The sequence below is a fragment of the Schistocerca nitens genome, chromosome 4 (assembly GCF_023898315.1).
Source record: "Schistocerca nitens isolate TAMUIC-IGC-003100 chromosome 4, iqSchNite1.1, whole genome shotgun sequence".
Lineage (NCBI taxonomy): Eukaryota > Metazoa > Arthropoda > Insecta > Orthoptera > Acrididae > Schistocerca > Schistocerca nitens.
In genome coordinates, this window is record NC_064617.1 from 277,560,733 (window position 1) to 277,585,008 (window position 24,276).

Here is a 24,276-nt window from a genome sequence, read left to right on the forward strand (position 1 = left end):
AGGCATGGATTTTCATCAGTGTGTCAGTTCTGTAAATTACCTGAATATTCTTTAAAAAGTGTTGCTAGAACTGGGAGATAGTTCACTTTTTGAACATTTGCTGCCAGTTAAGGAAAAGTTCATATGGCAACAAGATGGAGCATTCCCACATTATCGATATTGTGAGAGACTTTCTAAATGAAAATGTTGGTGAATGGATTGGCAGACAAGGGCTATTGAATGACCTCCATGATACCCATGTATCACACACATGGATTTTTCAGTCTGGAGTATACTAAAATATGAGGATTATTCAATCAAGCAAGACTCATTATGTTAGGCATTTGAAGGAACAGATCCTATCAGAATTTGAAAACCTACAGTCTCAGAAGATCTGCCAAAAAAAAAAAAAAAAAAAAAAAAAAAAAAGGTAAATCAGTGTTGGAACAATATTTGCTTAGAACAGCATGGAAACCACATATTTTGTAGGTTCATTGAACTCTGTATATATCTCTGTGTTGATAACAAATTTGTTATTTTCATTTGTTTGTATTATTGTACCAAACATATTTTTAACAACTGACTTATGCCCACATTATATGTGTCTGAATAGCTGTGATTAGATGATGTACATACTCTGTTGCATGTGTTCATGGGGCTTTGATTTTTCTGTTAATCAGACCAAACTTTTACATTAATGAATTCATGCTCTGTGGTGTAAACATTTATGTAGGACCAGTGATTTAGTATTTAAACTCAATTCTTATCTATTTCATTTGTTTGTCTATCCGATTTTTGTTCAGTTGTCTTTAAACCAGTTGTTTACCAATATTCTGAATAGGTTCTGTTACTGTTTCTACACATTTCTCTGGTTCATAGTACTCCTTTCTTTCGTTTGCAGATATTTATGGATAGTTTCGATAGTCAGTACTCCAAACATTTATTAATTGTAAATATATTTAAGTTACTCACACAATGTAGGCTTTTATGACCAGTATTGTCTTCACTTAAAACTTCTGGGCTGATAGGCCGTGGTCGATGTATAAAACTCTCCCCTGACATTTTGTCTCTGACTGCGGGAGATGTCGTCAGAGTTAAAGTGGTGAACTGCAAGGAGAACTTGAAGTGCTGATTATATAGGCAGTGCAGAGGGCACCACAGTCCATCAAGCAGCGTCAGCTATGGGATACAAACATTCTCAGTTGAAATTAATCGATCGTCACACTTCCGATGCAACACTGATATTCAAATTTTATCCATTTTAACACCTTCCTCTTTTCTGTTAAAATTATTATGGTGTTTATCAATCTCGACAGCATATCTATACATACGCACATAATAATGTGAGGTTTTAGACATAACGCTCGTCTCGCTGAATTTTATTTCATGATTACCTTCCTGGTAAATATGTTCTGCTACAGCTGACTTATCCATATGACCCAGGCGGCAATTCCTCCTATGTTCAACAAGACGGGTTTAATACTTCTCTTTGTGGATCCAATATAAACCTGTCCACAACTGAAAGGAATTTTATATACCCCGGTGTAGCCAAATGATGATGTGCATCTTTTGCTGATCTGTCTGAAAATAATTTCCACATCTATCTCCTTGCTAGAATAGCCATTCTTCATGAAAATCGACTGTAGATGTTCAGTCTCGTTTTTTACATACACGGGTTCACCAATTTCTCATCTTTTAAATAAACAGGTTCACAAATTTTGTACAACCTGTCTACCAAGGTTTTTATTACACCTCTTTTTTGTCTGGGCTGGTGGCTTGAATCTTTATGCAGATAACGATCAGTATGTGTAGCCTTTCTATTCACCTTATGGCCCAACGTTCCATCCCGTCGTTTAATCACAGACACATCCTGAAAATTCAGTTTTGTCCATAGTAAATTGGATTTTCGGATTAGTGCTGTTTAGATGTATCAGGAAGGTATCCAACTCCCTTGCTCCATGTGTCCATACTACGAAAGTGTTATCAACGTAGCAATACCATTTGGCTGGTCTCTTACTGGCAGTCTGTTCATAAAAGTCACTATTGTATTGAAAGTAGGTTGTGGTGAGGCAGTGTCAGAATAATGCCGCAGTATCAGTTGGAAAAATATCCGCTATGCATGAGGTAGCTTCATTTACCGGAATCATGGTGAATAGCGACCCAGTATCAAAACTAACGAGGATATCATCCGGGCCCATGCTCATTTCCTTTAACTTGCCAGTGAAATGAGCTGAATTTTTAATATGACATGAAGTTGCAGTAATGAGGCAAGATGTCTACCTAACTTATGGATGGGACCACCTATAGTGCTGACAGTTGGCCTCAAAGGAACTTCAGGTTTATGCACTTTTTCATCTCCACTTGGTTATTATTAATGCTATGCAGTGTGGTAATTGGATTAAGATTGGTGGTCTAATGTTCAAAACTATGGAAGTTAGTGCAGAAATAGCAGTAAACATACGGAAGAAGTTGTTCGATAACTTAAAGAAGAACATTTCTGGATAAAGATTTGTCAGAAGTTGAAATTTCTGTATTAGCCAAAGGAGGCAATTTTGCTGTGACGCAACAAAACGAACCCACTGAGGATATTGTAGCAAATATTGAGGCAAATATCTGTCAGCTTCCACAGCAGTCCCCTGATATAATTAGGATGGAAAGTGCTAGGATTTTACGTACATGTAAACCACCAAACAGTAATTTGTCACAGGCACAAAGGAAGGTGCTGAGGCATGTTAACGCAGATAAAAACATTATTGTTCTTACTGCAGATAATGGTAGTGCCACTGTCGTATTGAGGAGTTATGACTATCATGAAAAGGTCAATGATATTTTGGTTTCCTCCAATTACAAAAAACTTCAGATGGATCTGACTATGAAGATTTTAGAAATAACCAATCAACTAGTAAAAGAGTCTTCATTCTCCTCCGATGATAAGAAGCTGCTTTCTAAAACAGTAGAGTACCCTTCTAGACTCTATGGCTAACCGAAAGTGCATAAACCTGAAGTTAGGTAGACATCTTGCCTCATTGGTGCAGCCTTATGTTGGTAAGACTGAGTCATATTAAAAATTCAGCTCATTTCGTTGACAAGTTAAAGGAAATGAGTGTGGGCCCAGATGATATCCTCATTAGTTTTGATATTGTGTCGCTATTTACCATGATTCTGGTAAACGAAGATATCTTATGCGTAGCGGATATTTTTCCTACGATATTGTGGCATTATTCTGACTCTGCCTCTCTGTAACTTACTTTCAATACAATAGTGACTTTTACTAACAGATTGACGGGGTGGCTATGGGCAGTTCCCTTAGTCCTGCTGTGGCTAACTTATTCATTGAGACTTTTGAAAAATGGGCATTGCAGACTGCCAGTAAGAGACCAGCCAGATGGTATTGCTATGTCGATGACACTTTCGTAGTATGGACACATGGAGCAAGGGAGTTGGATACCTTCCTGATACATCTAAACAGCACTAATCCGAAAATATAATTTATTATGGAGACAGAGAGTAATGGGCAACTAAATTTTCTGGATGTGTCTGTGATTAAATGATGGGATGGAATGTTGGGCCATAAGGTATATAGAAAGGCCACACATAATGGTTGTTATCTGCATAAAGATTCAAACCACCACCATACATAACAGAGCGGTGTAATAAAAACCTTGGTAGACAGGGCGTACAAAATTTTTGAACCTGTTTATTTAAAAGATGACAAATTTGTGAATCTGTTTATTTAAAAGATGAGATTGAACATCTACAGTCGATTTTCATAAAGAATGGCAATTCTAGCAATTCACTCTAGGCAGAGAATCATGAGCAACAATGAACAGCAGCCACCCTAAGGTAAGGGTTTTCTTCTGTCCATTAATAATGACTCAGATCACATTTCCTTCCAGGAAAATAAAAGAATATTTAAGATCGGCAAAAGATGGCTACACTGGGGGTTTATTAAATTCCTTGTAGATGTGGACGGGTTTATATCGGTGCCACAAAGAGGAGTGTTAAACCCATCTTGTTGAACATAAGAGGGATTGCTGCCTGGGTCACAGGGATAAATCGGCTGTAGCAGAACATGTTTACCAGGTAGGTAATCGTGAAATAAAATTAAGGGAGGTGAGCATTATATCTTAAACCTCGCATTATTATGCGTGCATGTATACTGCATTAAATTTTGATATCAGCATTTTATCAGAAGTGTGACAATCAATTACTTTCAATCGAAAATGTTGGTATTACCACAAACAGTCTCATAGATGACGCCACGTGATGCACAGTGGCACCCTCCTCGCTGGCTTAACAGTAAGCGCTTCATTGAGTTCTGCTTGCAGTTCGCTGCTTTACCTCGGAGGATGTCTCCCGTAGTGCAGACGAAATGTCGGGAGAGTTATATACATTGACCACAGCCTATCAGCCCGGAAGTTTTAACTGAAGATATTAAGTTACTGCTCTGAAGTAAATTGTTCTGTGCCGATTTGTGCCAGCAGTTTCAACATATGCAGTACGTTCTTTGACAGTACATTCTATTTTCACAAAAAGTAACTTTAGAACCTGCACCAGTTTGTAGCATTCCTACTACCTCTTTAAGTACATAGAACACTGAAGACAGTCCGAATCCTTACTGGTGGTGGTGGTGCTGGTGGTGGTGGAGGTGGTGGTGGAGGTATAGCATAAGTAAAAAATTATATTACAACTAAATATTACACACTTATGTGTGTAAATAGCTTGATTACATTTAGGTACCTCTCTAAATGAACTCTCCTTGAAACTGGTAGCAGTACATAAAAAGGCATATCTAAAAAAAGCAGTGGTGGACAATAGCGCCTCATAGGTGGATATTCTGGGTGTTCATAAACGTTTCCATTCAGATAGATACAAAAGTGCGCAATTAATAGCATCTCCTTTATAACAGTTACATTTATCAACATATTTATACGGCCGCTATCAATAATGATGATAATAATAATGTTGTTGCTGTTGTTGTTGTCGTTGTTGTCGTTGTTGTTGTTGCTGTAATCATCAGTCCTGAGACTGGTTTCATGCAGCTCTCCATGCTACTTTATCCTGTGCAAGCTTCATCATCTCCTAGTACCTACTGCAACCTACATCCTTCTGAATCTGCTTAGTGTATTCATCTCCTGGTCTCCCTCTACGATTTTTACCCTCCACACTGCCCTCCAATACTAAATTGGTGATCTCTTGATGCCTCACCACATGTCCTACCAACCGATCGCTTCTTCTAGTCAAGTTGTGCCACAAACTCCTCTTCTCCCCACTCCTATTCAATGCCTCCTCATTAGTTATGTGATCTACCCATCTAATCTTCAGCATTTTTCTGTAGCACCACATTTCGAAAGCTTCTATTCTCTTCTTGTCCAAACTATTTATCGTCCATGTTTCACTTCCATACATGGCTACAATCTATTCAAATACTTTCAGAAACGATTTCCTGACATTTAAATCTATACTCGATGTTAACAAATTTTTATTCTTCAGAGACACTTTTCTTGCCATTGCCAGTCTACATTTTATATCCTTTCTACTTCGACCATCATCAGTTATTTTGCTCCCCAAATAGCAAAACTCATTTACTACTTTAAGTGTCTCATTTCCTAATCTAATTCCCTCAGCATCACCCGAGTTAACTCGACTACATTCCATTATCCTCGTTTGGCTTTTGTTGATGTTCATCTTATATCCCCCTTTCAAGACACTATCCATTACGTTTAACTGCTCTTCCATGTCCTTTGTTGTCTCTGACAGAATTATAATGTCATCGGCGAACCTCAAAGTTTTTATTTCTTCTCCATGGATTTTAATACCTACTCCGAACTTTTCTTTTGTTTCCTTTACTGCTTGCTCAATTTACAGATTGAATAACATCGGGGAGAGGCTACAACCATGTCTCACTCCCTTCCCAACCACTGCTTCCCTTTCATATCCCTCGGCTCTCATAAGTGCCACCTGGTTTATGTACAAATTGTAAATAGCCTTTCGCTCCCTGTATTTTACTCCTGCCACCTTTAGAATTTGTGAGAGAGTATTCCAGTCAACATTGTCAAAAGCTTTCTCCAAGTCTACAAATGCTAGAAACATAGGTTTGCCTTTCCTTAATCTTTCTTTTAAGATAAGTCGTAGGGTCAGTATTGCCTCACGTGTTCCAATATTTCTACGGAATCCATATTGATCTTACCCGAGGTCAGCTTCTACCAGTTTTTCCATTTGTCTGTAAAGAATTCGCATTAGTATTTTGCAGCTGTGACTTATTAAACTGATAGTTCAGTAATTTTCACACATGTCAACACCTGCTTTCTTTGGGCTCAAAAAATGGTTCAAATGGCTCTGAGCACTATGGGACTTAACATCTATGGTCATCAGTCCCCTAGAACTTAGAACTACTTAAACCTAACCAACCTAAGGACAGCACACAACACCCAGCCATCACGAGGCAGAGAAAATCCCTGACCCCGCCGGGAATCGAACCCGGGAACCCGGGCGTGGGAAGCGAGAACGCTACCGCACGACCACGAGATGCGGGCTTTCTTTGGGATTGGAATTATTATATTGTTTTTGAAGTCTGAGGGTATTTTGTCTGTCTCATACATCTTGCTCGCCAGATGCTAGAGTTTCGTCAGGACTGGCTCTCCCAAGGCTGTCAGTAGTTCTAATGGAATGTTGTCTACTCCTGGGGCATTGTTTCAACGTAGGTCTTTCAGTGCTCTATCAAATTCTTCACGCAGCATCATATCTCCCATTTCATCTTCATCTACATCCTCTTCCATTTCCACAATATTGTCGTCAAGTACATCACCCTTGTATAGACCCTCTATATACTCCTTCCACCTTTCTGCTTTCCCTTCTTTGCTTAGAACTGGGTTTCCAGCTGAGCTCTTGATATTCATACAAGTGGTTCTCTTTTCTCCAAAGGTCTCTCCAATTTTCGTGTAGGCAGTATCTATCTTGCCCCTCGTGAGATAAGCCTCTACATCGTTACATTTGTCCTCTAGCATCCCTGCTTAGCCATTTTGCACTTTCTGTCACTCTCATTTTTGAGACTTTTGTATTCCTTTTTGCCTGCATCATTTACTGCATTTTTATATTTTCTCCTTTCATCAATTAAATTCAATATCTCTTCTGTTACCCCAGGATTTCTACTAGCCCTTGTCTTTTTACCTACTTGATCCTCTGCTGCCTTCACTATTTCATTACTCAAAGCTACCCATTCTTCATTTACTGTATTTTTTTCCACATTCCTGTCAATTGTTCCCTTATGCCCTCCCTGAAACTCTGTACAACCTCTGGTTATTTCAGTTTATCCAGGTCCCATCTCCTTAAATTCTCACCTTTTACCAGTTTCTTCAGTTTTAATCTACAGTTCATAACCAATAGATTGTGGTCAGAGTCCACATCTGCCCCTGGAAATGTCTTACAATTTAAAACCTGATTCCCAAATTTCTGTCTTACCATTATATAATCTATTTGATAACTTCTAGTATCTCCAGGCTTCTTCTATGTATACAACCTTGTTTCATGATTCTTGCACCAAGTGTTAGCTATGATTAAGTTATGCTCCGTGCAAAATTCTAACAAGCGGCTTCCTCTTTCATTTCTAACGCCCAATCCATATTCACCTACTATGTTTCCTTCTCTCCCTTTTCCTACTGTCGAACTCCAGTCACCCATGACTGTTAAATTTTCATCTCCCTTCACTACCTGAATAATTTCTTTTATCTCATCATACATTTCATCAATTTCTTCGTCATCTGCAGAGCTAGTTGGCATATAAACTTGTGCTACTGTAATAGGCGTGGGCTTCGTGTCTGTCTTGGCCACAATAATGCGTTCACTATGTTGTTTGTAGTATCTTACCCATACTTGTATTTTTTTTATTCGTTATTAAACCCGGCTATCCGAACGGGGGACTATTTTACCTCCGGAATATTTTACCCAAGAGGACGCCATCATCATTTAATCATGCAGTAAAGCTGCATGCCCTCGGGAAAAATTACGGCTGTAGTTAGTTTCCCCTTGCTTTCAGCCGTTCGCAGTACCAGCACAACAAGGCCATTTTGGTTAGCATTACAAGGTCAGATAAGTCAATCATCCAGACTGTTGCCCCTACAACTACTGAAAAGGCTGCTGCCCCTCTTCAGGAACCACACATTTGTCTTGCCTCTCAACAGATACCCCTCCGTTGTGGTTGCACCTACGGTATGGCTATCAGTATCGTTGAGGCACGCAAGCGTCCCCACCAACGGCAAGGTCCATGGTTCATTGGAGGGGGGGGGGGGCAGAGATGATAATAATAATAATAATAATAATAATAATAATAAGGCCCGGGAAAAGAATAGGCCTCCGGTATGTTCTGCCAGTCGTAAAAGGCGACGAAAAGAACAAACCACTAATAGGGCTAACCCCCCTTTTAGTGTGATTACTTGGTTCAGGACAGAACTAAAGAAGCCTCGGACAAGCGCCGTCATGGTCGGGGACGGCGCTTGAACCCTATGCCCGCCCACAATGGTAATGACACTGCTATCCAACTGGAAAATGATTTAAATCCAAATAGAGGTGTTTTGCAGGATATGCTTCCTGCAACCACCCTAGAAGGAAAACAAAGACAGAGGATGAGATGGTCAGATGAAGTTAATCGACACCTCATATTCTGTTATTACCAAGCAACAAACCTAGGAACCAACACAACTGGATACAGATCACAAGTATACACAACATTTATTACCAGATACCCAGAATTAAAATTTTTAACAGAACAACGTCTAGCTGATCAGATTCGTGTAATAATAAAAAATAACAGGATACCCCAGTCAGAATTAGAAAACATCAAACAACAAGTACAACAAATACTGGAACAAAATAATGTGCAAGTAGAAGAAGAAGAAAATACAGTAATGGACTCAAACATCCCAGAGCAAACAAACAAAGAACAACACGCATCAATTAAACAATCAGAGGAAAATGAAATTTTAAGACAGCCACCAGCACAAGCACAAATAGAACACGAAGTGACACACATGTTAGATATAGAAGAAAAATTTCAGTTGACATATATAGAATACAAAGACACAAATACAGACATTAGACCATTCTTGCATAGACCACCAAATAGCCCACAAGTCGAAACAACAATAAAAACTATCAACACAATCATACACAACAAAATAAATGAATACACAACTATGGAAGAGTTACAACTACTGGTTTATGTAGGAGCACTCACTACACTAAATATACACACTAGGCAGAGATCAGAACCAACCAACACACAGAAGAAACCCACAAAACCAGCATGGCAACACAGGCTACAGATCAGAATAGAAAAACTGAGAAAAGACATCGGACAGTTAACACAATTTATAAGAAATGAAATATCAGACAAAAAACGAAAAAGGTTAGGTAAAATCTCACAACAAGAAGCAATAGAGCAATTAGATGAAAAGAAGCAAAAATTACAAGCTTTGGCGAAACGACTTAGAAGATACAAAAAAAGTGAAAATAGAAGGAAACAAAACCAAACATTCAACACAAACCAAAAGAAATTTTACCAAACAATAGATAACACACACATAAAAATAGACAATCCACCAAACATAAGAGACATGGAACACTTCTGGAGCAGTATATGGTCAAACCCGGTACAACATAATAGGCATGCACGGTGGATACAAGCAGAAACAGATACATACAAGATGATACCACAAATGCCTGAAGTGATAATTTTGCAACATGAAGTCACCCGAGCAATTAATTCTACGCACAATTGGAAAGCCCCTGGAAATGATAAAATAGCAAATTTCTGGCTAAAGAAGTTCACCTCAACACATTCACATCTAACTAAATTATTTAACAGTTACATTGCAGACCCATACATATTCCCTGATACACTTACACATGGAATAACTTATCTGAAACCTAAAGATCAAGCAGACACAGCAAACCCAGCTAAATATCGCCCCATAACATGCCTACCAACAATCTACAAAATATTAACTTCAGTCATTACACAGAAATTAATGACACATACAACACAGAACAAAATTATAAATGAAGAACAAAAAGGCTGCTGCAAAGGAGCACGAGGATGTAAAGAGCAACTGATAATAGATGCAGAGGTGACATATCAAGCTAAAACTAAACAAAGGTCTCTACACTACGCATACATTGATTACCAAAAAGCTTTTGATAGTGTACCCCACTCATGGTTACTACAAATATTGGAAATATACAAAGTAGATCCTAAATTGATACAGTTCCTAAACATAGTAATGAAAAACTGGAAAACCACACTTAATATCCAAACAAATTCAGATAATATCACATCACAGCCAATACAGATTAAGCGTGGAATATACCAAGGAGACTCATTAAGTCCTTTCTGGTTCTGCCTTGCTATGAACCCACTATCCAACATGCTAAATAATACAAATTATGGATACAATATTACTGGAACATACCCACACAAAATCACACATTTGCTATACATGGATGATCTAAAACTACTGGCAGCAACAAATCAACAACTCAACCAATTACTAAAGATAACAGAAGTATTCAGCAATGATATAAGTATGGCGTTTGGAACAGACAAATGTAAGAAAAATAGCATAGTCAAGGGAAAACACACTAAACAAGAAGATTACATATTGGTTAACCACAGCGACTGCATAGAAGCGATGGAAAAAACAGATGTCTATAAATATCTAGGATACAGACAAAAAATAGGAATAGATAATACAAATATTAAAGAAGAACTAAAAGAAAAATATAGACAAAGACTAACAAAAATACTGAAAACAGAATTGACAGCAAGAAACAAGACAAAAGCTATAAATACTTATGCCATACCAATATTGACCTACTCATTTGGAGTAGTGAAATGGAGTAACACAGACCTAGAAGCACTCAATACACTTACACGATCACAATGCCACAAATATAGAATACATCACATACATTCAGCAACAGAAAGATTCACATTAAGCAGAAAGGAAGGAGGAAGGGGATTTATCGACATAAAAAACCTACACTATGGACAGGTAGACAATTTAAGAAAATTCTTTCTAGAACGAGCAGAAACTAGCAAAATACACAAGGCAATCACTCATATAAATACATCGGCTACACCACTGCAACTTCATAACCACTTCTACAACCCTTTAGATCACATAACATCAACAAATACGAAGAAAGTAAATTGGAAAAAGAAAACACTACATGGCAAGCACCCGTATCATCTAACACAGCCACACATCGATCAAGACGCATCCAACACATGGCTAAGAAAAGGCAATATATACAGTGAGACAGAAGGATTCATGATTGCAATACAGGATCAAACAATAAACACCAGGTATTACAGCAAGCATATTATTAAAGATCCCAATACCACAACAGATAAATGCAGACTTTGTAAACAACAAATAGAAACAGTAGATCACATCACAAGCGGATGTACAATACTAGCAAATACAGAATACCCCAGAAGACATGACAATGTCGCAAAAATAATACATCAACAGCTTGCCTTACAACATAAACTTATAAAACAACACGTTCCTACATACAAGTATGCACCACAAAATGTACTGGAGAATGATGAATACAAATTATACTGGAACAGAACCATTATAACAGATAAAACAACGCCACATAACAAACCTGACATCATACTCACCAATAAAAAGAAGAAATTAACACAATTAATCGAAATATCCATACCCAATACAACAAATATACAAAAGAAAACTGGAGAAAAAATTGAAAAATACATCCAACTGGCTGAGGAAGTCAAAGACATGTGGCATCAGGATAAAGTTGACATCATACCAATTATACTATCAACTACAGGAGTCATACCACACAATATCCACCAATACATCAATGCAATACAGCTACATCCAAACATATATATACAATTACAGAAATCCGTAATTATTGATACATGTTCAATTACCCGAAAGTTCCTAAATGCAATATAACATGTACCGTACAGCAAAAAGGAAGTGACGCTTGATAAAGGTCCGCGTCACTCCATTCTTAACCAGACTTCTAAAAAGTCTGAGAAAGTAAAGAAATAATAATAATAAGGCCCAGGAAAGGAATAGGTCTCCGGTATGTTCTGCCAGTCATAAAAGGCAACGAAAAGAACAAACCACTAATAGGGCTAACCCCCTTTTTAGTTTGATTAGTTGGTTCAGGACAGAACTAAAGAAGCCTCGGACAAGTGCCGTCATGGTCGGGGACGACGCTTGAACCCTATGCCCGCCCACAATGGTAACGACACTGCTAGCCAACTGGAAAATGATTTAAATCCAAATAGAGGTGTTTTGCAGGATATGCTTCCTGCAACCACCCTAGAAGGAAAACAAAGACAGAGGATGAGATGGTCAGGTGAAGGTAATCGACACCTCATGTTCTGTTATTACCAAGCAACAAACCTAGGAACCAACACAACTGGATACAGATCACAAGTATACACAACATTTATTACCAGATACCCAGAATTAAAATTTTTAACAGAACAACGACTAGCTGATCAGATCCGTGTAATAATAAAAAATAACAGGATACCCAGTCAGAATTAGAAAACATCAAACAACAAGTACAACAAATACTGGAACAAAATAATGTGCAATCAGAAGAAGAAGAAAATACAGTAATGGACTCAAACATCCCAGAGCAAACAAAGAACAACACGCATCAATTAAACAATCAGAGGAAAACGAAATCTTAAGACAGCCACCAGAACAAGCACAAATAGAACACGAAGTGACACACATGTTAGATATAGAAGAAAAATTTCAGCTGACATATACAGACATTAGACCATTCTTGCATAGACCACCAAGTAACCCACAAGTCGAAACAACAATAAAAACTATCAACACAATCATACACAATAAAATAAATGAAAACACAACTATGGAAGAGTTACAGCTACTGGTTTATATAGGAGCACTCACTACACTAAATATACACACTAGGCAGAGATCAGAACCAACCAACACACAGAAGAAACCCACAAAACCAGCATGGCAACACAGATCAGAATAGAAAAACTGAGAAAAGACATCGGACAGCTAACACAATTTATAAGAAATGAAATGTCAGAAATAACGAAAAAGGTTGGGTAAAATCTCACAACAGGAAGCGATAGAGCAATTAGATGAAAAGAAGCAGAAATTACAAGCATTGGCCAATGACTTAGAAGATACAAAAAAAGTGAAAATAGAAGGAAACAAAACCAAACATTCAACATAAACCAAAAGAAATTTTACCAGACAATATAACACACACATTAAAATAGACAATCCACCAAACATAACAGACATGGAACACTTCTGGAGCAACATATGGTCAAACGCGGTACAACATAACAGGCATGCACGGTGGATACAAGCAGAAACAGATACATACAAGATGATACCACAAATGCCTGAAGTGATAATTTTGCAACATGAAGTCCACCCAAGCAATTAATTCTACTCACAATTGGAAAGCCCCTGGAAAAGATAAAATAGCAAATTTCTGGCTAAAGAAGTTCACATCAACACATTCACATCTAACTAAATTATTTAACAGTTACATTGCAGACCCATACACATTCCCTGATACACTTACACAAGGAATAACTTATCTGAAACCTAAAGATCAAGCACACACAGCAAACCCAGCTAAATATCGCCCCATAACATGCCTACCAACAATATACAAAATATTAACTTCAGTCATTACGCAGAAATTAATGACACATACAACAGAGAACAAAATTATAAATGAAGAACAAAAAGGCTGTTGCAAAGGAGCACGAGGATGTAAAGAGCAACTGATAATAGATGCAGAGGTGACATATCAAGCTAAAACTAAACAAAGGTCGCTACACTATGCATACATTGATTACCAAAAAGCTTTTGATAAGTGTACCCCACTCATGGTTACTACAAATATTGGAAATATGCAAAGTAGGTCCTAAATTGATACAGTTCCTAAACATAGTAATAAAAAATTGGAAAACCACAATTAATATCCAAACAAATTCAAATAATATCACATCACAGCCAATACAAATTAAGCGTGGAATATACCAAGGAGACTCATTAAGTCCTTTCTGGTTCTGCCTTGCTCTGAACCCACTATCCAACATGCTAAATAATACAAATTATGGATACAATATTACTGGAACATACCCACACAAAATCACACATTTGCTATACATGGATGATCTAAAACTACTGGCAGCAACAAATCAACAACTCAACCAATTACTAAAGATAACTGAAGTATTCAGCAATGATATAAATATGGCTTTTGGAACAGACAAATGTAAGAAAAATGGCATAGTCAAGGGAAAATACACTAAACAATAAGATTACATATTGGATAACCACAGCGACTGCATAGAAGCGATGGAAAAAACAGATGCCTATAAATATCTAGGGTACAGACAAAAAATAGGAATAGATAATACAAATATTAAAGAAGAACTAAAAGAAAAATATAGACAAAGACTAACAAAAATACTGAAAACAGAACTGACAGCAAGAAACAAGACAAAAGCTATAAATACTTATGCTATACCAATATTGACCTACTCATTTGGAGTAGTGAAATGGAGTAACACAGACCTAGAAGCAGTCAATACACTTACACGATCACAATGCCACAAATATAGAATACCTCACATACATTCAGCAACAGAAAGATTCACATTAATCAGAAAGGAAGGAGGAAGGGGATTTATCAATATAAAAAACCTACATTATGGACAGGTAGACAATTTAAGAAAATTCTTTCTAGAACGAGCAGAAACTAGAAAAATCACAAAGCAGTCACTCATATAAATACATCGGCTACACCACTGCAATTTCATAACCACTTCTACAACCCTTTAGATCAGATAACATCAACAGATATGAAGAAAGTAAATTGGAAAAAGAAAACACTACATGGCAAGCACCCGTATCATCTAACACAGCCACACATCGATCAAGACGCATCCAACACATGGCTAAGAAAAGGCTATATATACAGTGAGACCGAAGGATTCATGATTGCAATACAGCATCAAACAGTAAACACCAGATATTACAGCAAGCATATTATTAAAGATCCCAATACCACAACAGATAAATGCAGACTTTGCAAACAACAAATAGAAACAGTAGTTCACATCACAGTCGGATGTACAATACTAGCAAATACAGAATACCCCAGAAGACATAACAATGTAGCAAAAATAATACATCAACAGCTTGCCTCACAACATAAACTTACAAAACAACACGTTCCCACATACAAGTATGCACCACAAAATGTACTGGAGAATGATGAATACAAATTATACTGGAACAGAACCATTATAACAGATAAAACAACACCACATAACAAACCTGACATCATACTCACCAATAAAAAGAAGAAATTAACACAACTAATCGAAATATCCATACCCAATACAACAAATATATAAAAGAAAACAGGAGAAAAAATTGAAAAATACACCCAACTGGCTGAGGAAGTCAAGGACATGTAGCATCAGGATAAAGTTGACTTTATACCAATTATACTATCAACTACAGGAGTCATAGCACACAATATCCACTAGTACATCAATGCAATACAGCTACATCCAAACTTATATATACAACTACAGAAATCTGTAATTATTGATACATGTTCAATTACCCGAAAGTTCCTAAATGCAATATAACATATACCGTACAGTTAAAAGGAAGTGACGCTTGATCAAGGTCCGCTTCACTTTCCATTTTTAACCAGACATAACGTCTGAGAAAAGTAAGAAATAATAATAATAACATGTCTGAAAAAAGTAAGACTTGTTTTTGTAAAATTTTATTGTTTTCTACATAACTAAGTACAGTTTATGGCAAGAACAAAATAATGTTTAAGCTTCCGCTACTCGCTGTTTTGCATTTTTGTGTAAGTGGGAGTTTTTGTCCATTTTCATTTTTTTGGACAACTGTACAAGATTCCTAATTCATTTCTTAGTTAACAAATTAACTTCTGGACTGAAAATTAGGCCTTCTTATTTTGCATCCACACAACAACCTCTTTATTAAATGTTCGATTGTAGTCATGCTTATTTGATTTCATCTCTTTCTCAGGCAATGGATCTGGTGTGAAATGCCCTAGTTTCTTTGCACTCGGTAATTTTCTTTCCTGTCAGTTCTTTATATAGGTTCAACAGAGTTCATGTTCACACTCCACAGGAAAGCCTATTCCTGCACAGCAGACAACAACCAGCTCCAAACACAAACTGCCATTTGCGTAAATATTAAATTCAAGTAGTGCTATCCACCAATAAGGTCACTTGAGCGAACAAATGAGGTGCTGAGAGCCCTAAGGGCCTAAAGCACACCATCTTCGAACCCCCATATTTAAATAAATATCAGAGAAACCAGTGTGAGAGCTATTTGCGAATGTCCAGATATACATACAATGTGGGCTTACAGTACAGGTAAAGCTGACCCACCGAAAGATCAGTGGGATGTCAAAGCATGAGTAAGTACTATAGTATCACAATCATCAATGGTGTGCTTTATGGTTCTCAGCGTCTCAAAAGGATTACTCTATGACAAAATCCAAAACTTAATATACCATATCTCATTGAGAATCCTAAAAAATGTTTTCCTGTCAGTATAACTATGACACTGACATCTTATCTAAGAGTACTATATAGTGAGTGAATTCGCATACCTGTGGAGTGTGCTGCCATCCAGTGGGATTTATGCGAAGCAAATGTCTGCTGCAGTGTGCTACCACCTGGTGGCATTGACATAAACTTGTAGTTGAGTGGTAAGGGCTAGCAGTGCACACTGTGAACTGTGCACATTATTTATCACATCTGTATGTGCTTCGACTATAAGGCAATTACGTCACCCCAGTTGCGCATGCACAGAATCTCCTTAAAATGTGCACAAGTGAAGACTCTGATGCCTAGTTTCACAGTGTCTAGGTAGAGGAGCAATATGTAGCATAGCACGGCAGATTTAGTGCTGTGTATTTCAGATTACCGCATCTACATTACATTTAACAACATTCAAAGAAAAATAAACAATAAATCCACAAGGTGTCAAAAGTTAAGGTGTTCACATGCTCTTGTGCTCTTACACAGCAGCAGCCATCACTGCTGGTGGAATATCGCCATCACTGCTGGTGGAATATTGTTGCAACGCATTTTCTACTTTTTCATTAGTCGCTCAGTCTACCTCCCTACTCTTGTGTAGCATCACATTCAAAAATTTTATATTCTTTTTTTGTCTATGTGACATTCATCTCTGCCCCTCTGTCAGTATTTTAATGCTGACTCTGATCAGACAGGAATTTCTTGAGGTTCCAGAACAGATGGAAATGATTGGGATTGAGGCCTAGGTTGTACGGTGGATGATCAAACACCTCTCAGCTGAACATTTGCAGGAACTCTGTTGTCTGTCGAGCCATGTGTGTCTGGCCATTATCATGCAGCAAGAGTAATCATCTTGTGCCACTTGTTCTTTATCCCTAACCAACCAACCAACCAGTCCCACATACTGTTCTTGCGTTGTTGCTTGGCTTGTGGAATCCCCCCCCCCCAATGCCTGTACCATCAAATTACCCATCTCTGGCAGCCAACCCTCATTCCACAATGACCTACACATGTTCAGGTTCTGCCTGTTCTTAGCCCTCACCAACATAGTTCTGCAAAGCCATGTCAACCAAACCCAAACCTCCTTGTAGTACTTTCTCTCCATCCACAAAATTTTCCTGCTATGCAATCCCAAATTCCTGGAACCCATAGCACACACTGAAACTTGTGCCCTCCAGGAAGTAGAGCAACATACGCAACGCCACCTTGAAAAGCTCTCCTCCCTGCTCACTTCAACTCATGCCTTTTGAGTACCACTGTCCACCACCTCTACAACAACCTCCAAACATCTCCTACGTCCCCTCATAGCTGACAAGCGTTGTCTCGCAGACCTACTAAATTTACCCCACCCTCCAAAACTCCCTCCCACCACCACACAGAATCCAGAACCTAAACAGACCCAAAATACAGTCATGAACCTTTCCTCCAGAAGGCTTAGCCCCACAGAAATATCAGATCTTTCCAAAGACCTCACCTTTTGCCCCACTCCCAAATTCAATCATGCAGGACTTGTTAATGAACTTCTCTCCTTCTCCTGGTCCCTACAGTGGAAACACTTTTTCGCTACCAACTCTACCAATCAGACTCAACCAAAGACCAATGTTGAACCTGACTAACTCAGTTCACTCCTCCATCCAACTGTGATCCCCCCCCCCCACTGCTCCCAAATTACCCCCTGTTAATCTTCCAGAATTTATTAACCTCAAACCTTGCCTCATCATCGTTCCCCAAATCCCACAACATGAAAACTAACCTTACATCCGCAGAAAGAACTGCATTCCAGCATCTAAAAACTGATCCCGACCTTATAATCCTACCTGCAGACAAAGACTCCACCAATGTTGTTTTGAACTACTAGGATTACTTGGCAGAAAGACTCCTCTGGCTGTCAGATACAGCCACCTACAAACCTTGTCACAGTGACCCCATTCCAGAATTCCAGCAGGATCTCCAGTCGCTTCTCAAATCCGTAGGTCCATCTCAGTACCTCTCCCCGGGTCCATGTCTCTGCTCACCCCTACCACTCCCCACACTCCTACCTTCTACATGCTTCGTAAGTCCATAAAGCCAACCTCCCAGGACACTCCATTGAGGTCAGTTCCCCCCCCCCTCCCCCCCTCCCCCCACTGAGAGAGTCTCTGCTCTCGTAGACAAACACCTTCAACCTATTACCCAGAACCTCCCCTCCTGTATGTCACTAACATCCCTAACGCCCATTGCCTTACTGCTATTGAACAATACCTTTCCCATGCCCGATGGATTCCAAACCAACCACCTCCTTCCTAGTCGCTATGACCAACTATATCCTCATCCACAATTACTTCTCCGTTGAAGGCATTACCTACAAACAAATCCAGGTACAGTTATGGGCACCTGCGTGGCACCATCCTATGCCAACCTATTCATGGCCCATGTAGAGGAATCCTTGCTAAACACCCAGAATCCTAAACCCCTCACCTGATTGAGATTCATTGTTGAAATCTTTGCGATCTGGATCGAGGGTGAAGATGCCCTATCCACATTCCTCCAGAACCTCAACAACTTCTCCCCCATTTGCTTCACTTGGTCCTACTCAACACAGCAAGCCACCTTCCTAGATGTTGGCCTCCACCTCAAAGATGGCTCCATCAGTACCTCCATCCATATCAAACTTACTGACCACCAGCAATACCTCCATTTTGACAGCTGCCACCTCTTGCATACCAAGAAGTGTTTTCCACACAGCCTAGCTACCCGTGGTCGTCGCATCTGCAGTGACGAGCGGTCCCTCTCAATATATACCAAGGGTCTCACTGAAGCCTTCACAGACTGTAATTATCCTCCCAACCTTATACAAAAACAAATCTCCCATGCTTTAGTCTCCCACCACCATCCAGCCAGAGTTCCCCTCATAACTCAGTACCACCCAGGACTGGAGCAACTGAGTTACATTATCTGCCATGGTGTTGACTACCTCTCATCATGCCCTGAAATGAGAAATGTCCTGCCCACTATCCTTCCCACCTCTCCCACAGTGGTATTCCGCTGTCCACCGAACCTACACAATATACTTGTCCATCCCTACATAAACCCTGCTCCCATCCCCTTACCTCATGGCTCATATCCCTGTAACAGACCTAGATGCAAGACCTGTCCCATACATCCTCCCACCGCCACCTACTCCAGTCCAGTCAGAAACATCACCAATCCCATCAAAGGCAGGGTTACCTGTGAAACCAGTCATATGATCAACAAACTAAGCTGCAACCATGGTGCTGCACTCTGTGTGGGCATGACAACCAACAAGCTGTCTGTCCCATGAATGGCCACTGACAAACTGTGGCCAACAAACAAGTGGACCACCCTGTTGCTGAGCACTCTGTCAAACGCGACATCCTTCATTTCAATGACTGCTTCACAGCCTGTGCCATATGGATCCTTCCCACCAACACCAGTTTTTCTGAATTACCCAGGTGGGAACTTTCTGTGCAGTATATCCTACATTCCCGTAACCCTTCTGGCCTCAATCTTCATTAGTCATTGTCCTCACCCATCCAGCTCCTTCCCTGTTCCCATTCCAGCACTACACAGCCATCATTCCACCACCGCATCAAGTCTTTTTATTTCTCTCCTTTTCCACTAACCCCACCCCCATCCCACATCTCCACTGCCCACCAACTAACCTCCCAACTACACATTGCTGCTCTGCTGTACCCTCTCTCCACCTTGTCCCTGCATGCTCCCCAGCAGCACTTCACTGTCCGCCCCCTACCCACCCCAACCTCCTCCTTACCACACCCAGTCACCAGTGTATATGTTTATAATTGCCACTCTTTTTTTATTCATTAATATGCCCTAGATCTTTAACTCCCCATGTACTTCACACATTCCTGTTCCAGAATAACAAACATGGAAAGAAAAATGTGCATATTGAATGTCACACATGCAGATCCAACTCTCTTTGTACACTTTCACACTAAATTTCCTCATATACTTGCTTTTAACACCAGCTTAGAAGCGTAGCAATCATAACTGAATTGAATTTATTAACTGTACATATATAAATTGAACTGTTTCAATATATTTGTATTTTATAATCAATAATTTAACAGTGTGAGGAATAAAATTAGAAAAAAATTTAAAGTGTGGTAGCAGTGGGAATCAAACCCAAGCCGATGAATTGCCAGTAAGTGGACTTGACTACTGAGCCACAGCACCATTGTCAAGTACAGTTCAAAAATCCCTCTTACTGTACACTGAAATCTCTTAAGAGCATTTTAACTTTTCCTATGGCCTAATCAGGTGAAATATTCTAGGAAGGTGAATGGGGCACCTGCCTGCTTTTACTCACAAAGTTAGAGCCAAATTGGTGAGCCCCATCTTACACCTTCCTTTCAAAGAAAAATACTGACCTGGTGCTGCGATCAGTGCAGCACCCATAGTGCCAGAAGGGATGACATCACACCAGAGCATGCACAGTTGAAAACACAAGCTATTTTTCTTCCCCTAGTTGATCGTTGTGCAGGTGACCATTCAGCACTAGACACTAGTTTCTAGTTATTACAGAGAGAGCACCACAAAACATGTTTTTGTCCATTTTATTTGTATACTTGCCCGTTTTATTTGTATACCTACATGCATTTGAAGAGAAACAGCATACATCTAATACAATTTCTGGTTCAAATTTGAAGAGACAATTTAAATGTAATATTTACAATAGTTTATGATCACCAGCCACCACTACTGATATTGCCAAATTTTTTTCTTCACTTAATGAAATGATGTCTTTTCTAACTTCATACTTGATCCCTTTATAGAAATGCATGATTCATCACATCTCACAGATGTCATACTAGATAATTAGTGTCTAGAGCTAGATGTGTTACTTCAGATCGTCTACACCAATGTTCCGTTGGATAAACAAGTAAGCAATCAGTAGTCAGCATTTCCACTTCTAACTGTTGCACTTTATTTCTTATGCATGGTATGTTTTGGTAGAGAATTGAGAAACACAGAGCACTACTTACTGTGGATACTTCTCATTTTTCTTGCATTTGGATGATGTATAGTTTTCTTGTTGATCTTTGCTATCCACTGTTGTTTCTGTTGACTCTTCACCTTTTTTTACAGTTTTTGCTAGCACTGATGATAGTTCTACCATTTCTACCCCATTTAGAATTATTGTTGTTAATCCTCTTGGGGTTGATAATGGAGTTAGGACTGTTGTTTTGGTTCTGAAATTATGTTACTATTTTGCTGTTGTATTTCCTTTGTCAGGTTCCTCAGATATTTTTTCCCCAACATGTTGGTGTGTGTTCACTTGTAGTTAAAAAAAGTGCATTCCATTCTTTTGCTTACACTCTTTATCTCCGTTTTGTTGTGCCACCAACTACAGGGGAGATTTACATGCGTTTTTGCACCATATCTCTCAGTGAAATCCACATTTCACCACCAACTGAATGAATATGTGTTTAGACCCACATAATTAAATCTGTTGACTCATTTTTAAACGCTGTGTGTGTGTGTGTGTGTGTGTGTGTGGGCGCGCGCGCGCACGCGTGTGTCCCCCCCCCCCCTCCCCGCCCCCCCGGATTAGAATATACAGCGCCCATCACCTAAAGACCTTCTTGATATGGAGATACTCTTGTAAGATCTTGGGAATTAATGTTGGTGCAACATGGTATGTGCACTTTGTGTTTAAAGGAAGAGATGCAGCAGGTGACCTGTTCCATCATTCTCTGAACACAATATGCATTTTCTTAAGTAGCAGTTGTTGCTGTGTGCTATTAATTTTTTTTTCGCCTTTTAGAGCATTTCTTTTGTGTGTGTGAATTTGTGGCAGCAGGAAGAATAAATCCCACCACAACAAATGTGCAATTGATCAAAGTACTGAAACGTGCTGGCAGATTAAAACTGTGTGCCTGACCGAGACTCGAACTCGGGACCTGCCTTTCGCGGGCAAGTGCTCTACCATCTGAGCTATCGAAGCACGACTCACGCCCAGTTCTCACAACTTTACTTCTGCCAGTATCTCGTCTCCTACCTTCCAAACTTTACAGAAGCTCTCCTGCGAACCTTGCAGAACTAGCACTCCTGAAAGAAAGGATACTGCGGAGACATGGCTTAGCCACAGCCTGGGAGATGTTTCCAGAATGAGATTTTCACTCTGCAGTGGAGTGTGCGCTGATATGAAACTTCCTGGCAGATTAAAACTGTGTGCCCGACCGAGACTTGAACTCGGGACCTTTGCGGAGTAAAAATCTCATTCTGGAAACATCCCCCAGGCTGTGGCTAAGCCATGTCTCTGCAGTATCCTTTCTTTCAGGAGTGCTAGTTCTGAAAGGTTCGCAGGACAGCTTCTGTAAAGTTTGGAAGGTAGGAGACAAGATACTGGAAGAAGTAAATCTGTGAGGACCGGGCGTGAGTCGTGATTCAGTAGCTCAGATGGTAGAGCACTTGCCCGTGAAAGGAAAAGATGATGTGACTTACCGAACGAAAGTGCTGGCAGGTCGATAGACACACAAACAAACACAAACATACACACAAAATTCAAGCTTTCGCAACAAACGGTTGATTCATCAGGAAAGAGGGAAGGAGAGGGAAAGACGAAAGGATGTGGGTTTTAAGGAAGAGGGTAAGGAGTCATTCCAATCCCGGGAGCGGAAAGACTTACCTTAGGGGGAAAAAAGGACAGGTATACACACACACACACACACACACACACACACACACACACATCCATCCGCACATACACAGGCACAAGCATATATATATATATATATATAGGGAAACATTCCACGTGGGAAAAATATATCAAAAAACAAAGATGATGTGACCTACCAAACGAAAGCGCTGGCACGTCGCCAGACACACACACAAAACTCAAGCTTTCGCAACAAACCGCCGCCCCACCAGGAAAGTGGGGCGGCGGTGGTTTGTTGCGAAAGCTTGAGTTTTGTGTGTGTGTTTGTGTTTGTTTGTGTGTCTGTCGGCGTGCCAGCGCTTTCGTTTGGTAGGTCACATCATCTTTGTTTTTTGATATAACCATATATATATATATATATATATATATATATATATATATATATATGGTTATAATAGAGGGAAACATTCCACGTAGGAAAAATATATCTAAAAACAAAGATGATGTGACTTACCAAATGAAAGTGCTGGCAGGTCGACAGACACACAAACGAACACAAACATACACACAAAATTCAAGCTTTCGCAACAAACTGTTGCCTCATCAGGAAAGAGGGAAGGAGAGGGAAAGACGAAAGGATGTGGGTTTTAAGGGAGAAGGTAAGGAGTCATTCCAATCCCGGGAGCGGAAAGACTTACCTTAGGGGGAAAAAAGGACGGGTATACACTCGCGCACACACACACATATCCATCCACACATATACAGACACAAGCAGACATCTCACAAGCAGACGTATTTCTGCTTGTGAGATGTCTGCTTGTGTCTGTATATGTGTGGATGGATATGTGTGTGTGTGCGCGAGTGTATACCCGTCCTTTTTTCCCCCTAAGGTAAGTCTTTCCGCTCCCGGGATTGGAATGACTCCTTACCTTCTCCCTTAAAACCCACATCCTTTCGTCTTTCCCTCTCCTTCCCTCTTTCCTGACGAGGCAACAGTTTGTTGCGAAAGCTTGAATTT

At 39.5% G+C, this 24,276-nt stretch overlaps 1 protein-coding gene across 3 annotated transcripts in view; it reads left to right on the plus strand.

The window, feature by feature from the left end:
* LOC126252312 (uncharacterized) overlaps positions 1-24,276 on the plus strand; it is a 107,282-nt gene that overhangs the window by 81,483 nt on the left and 1,523 nt on the right. The window lies entirely within an intron of this gene.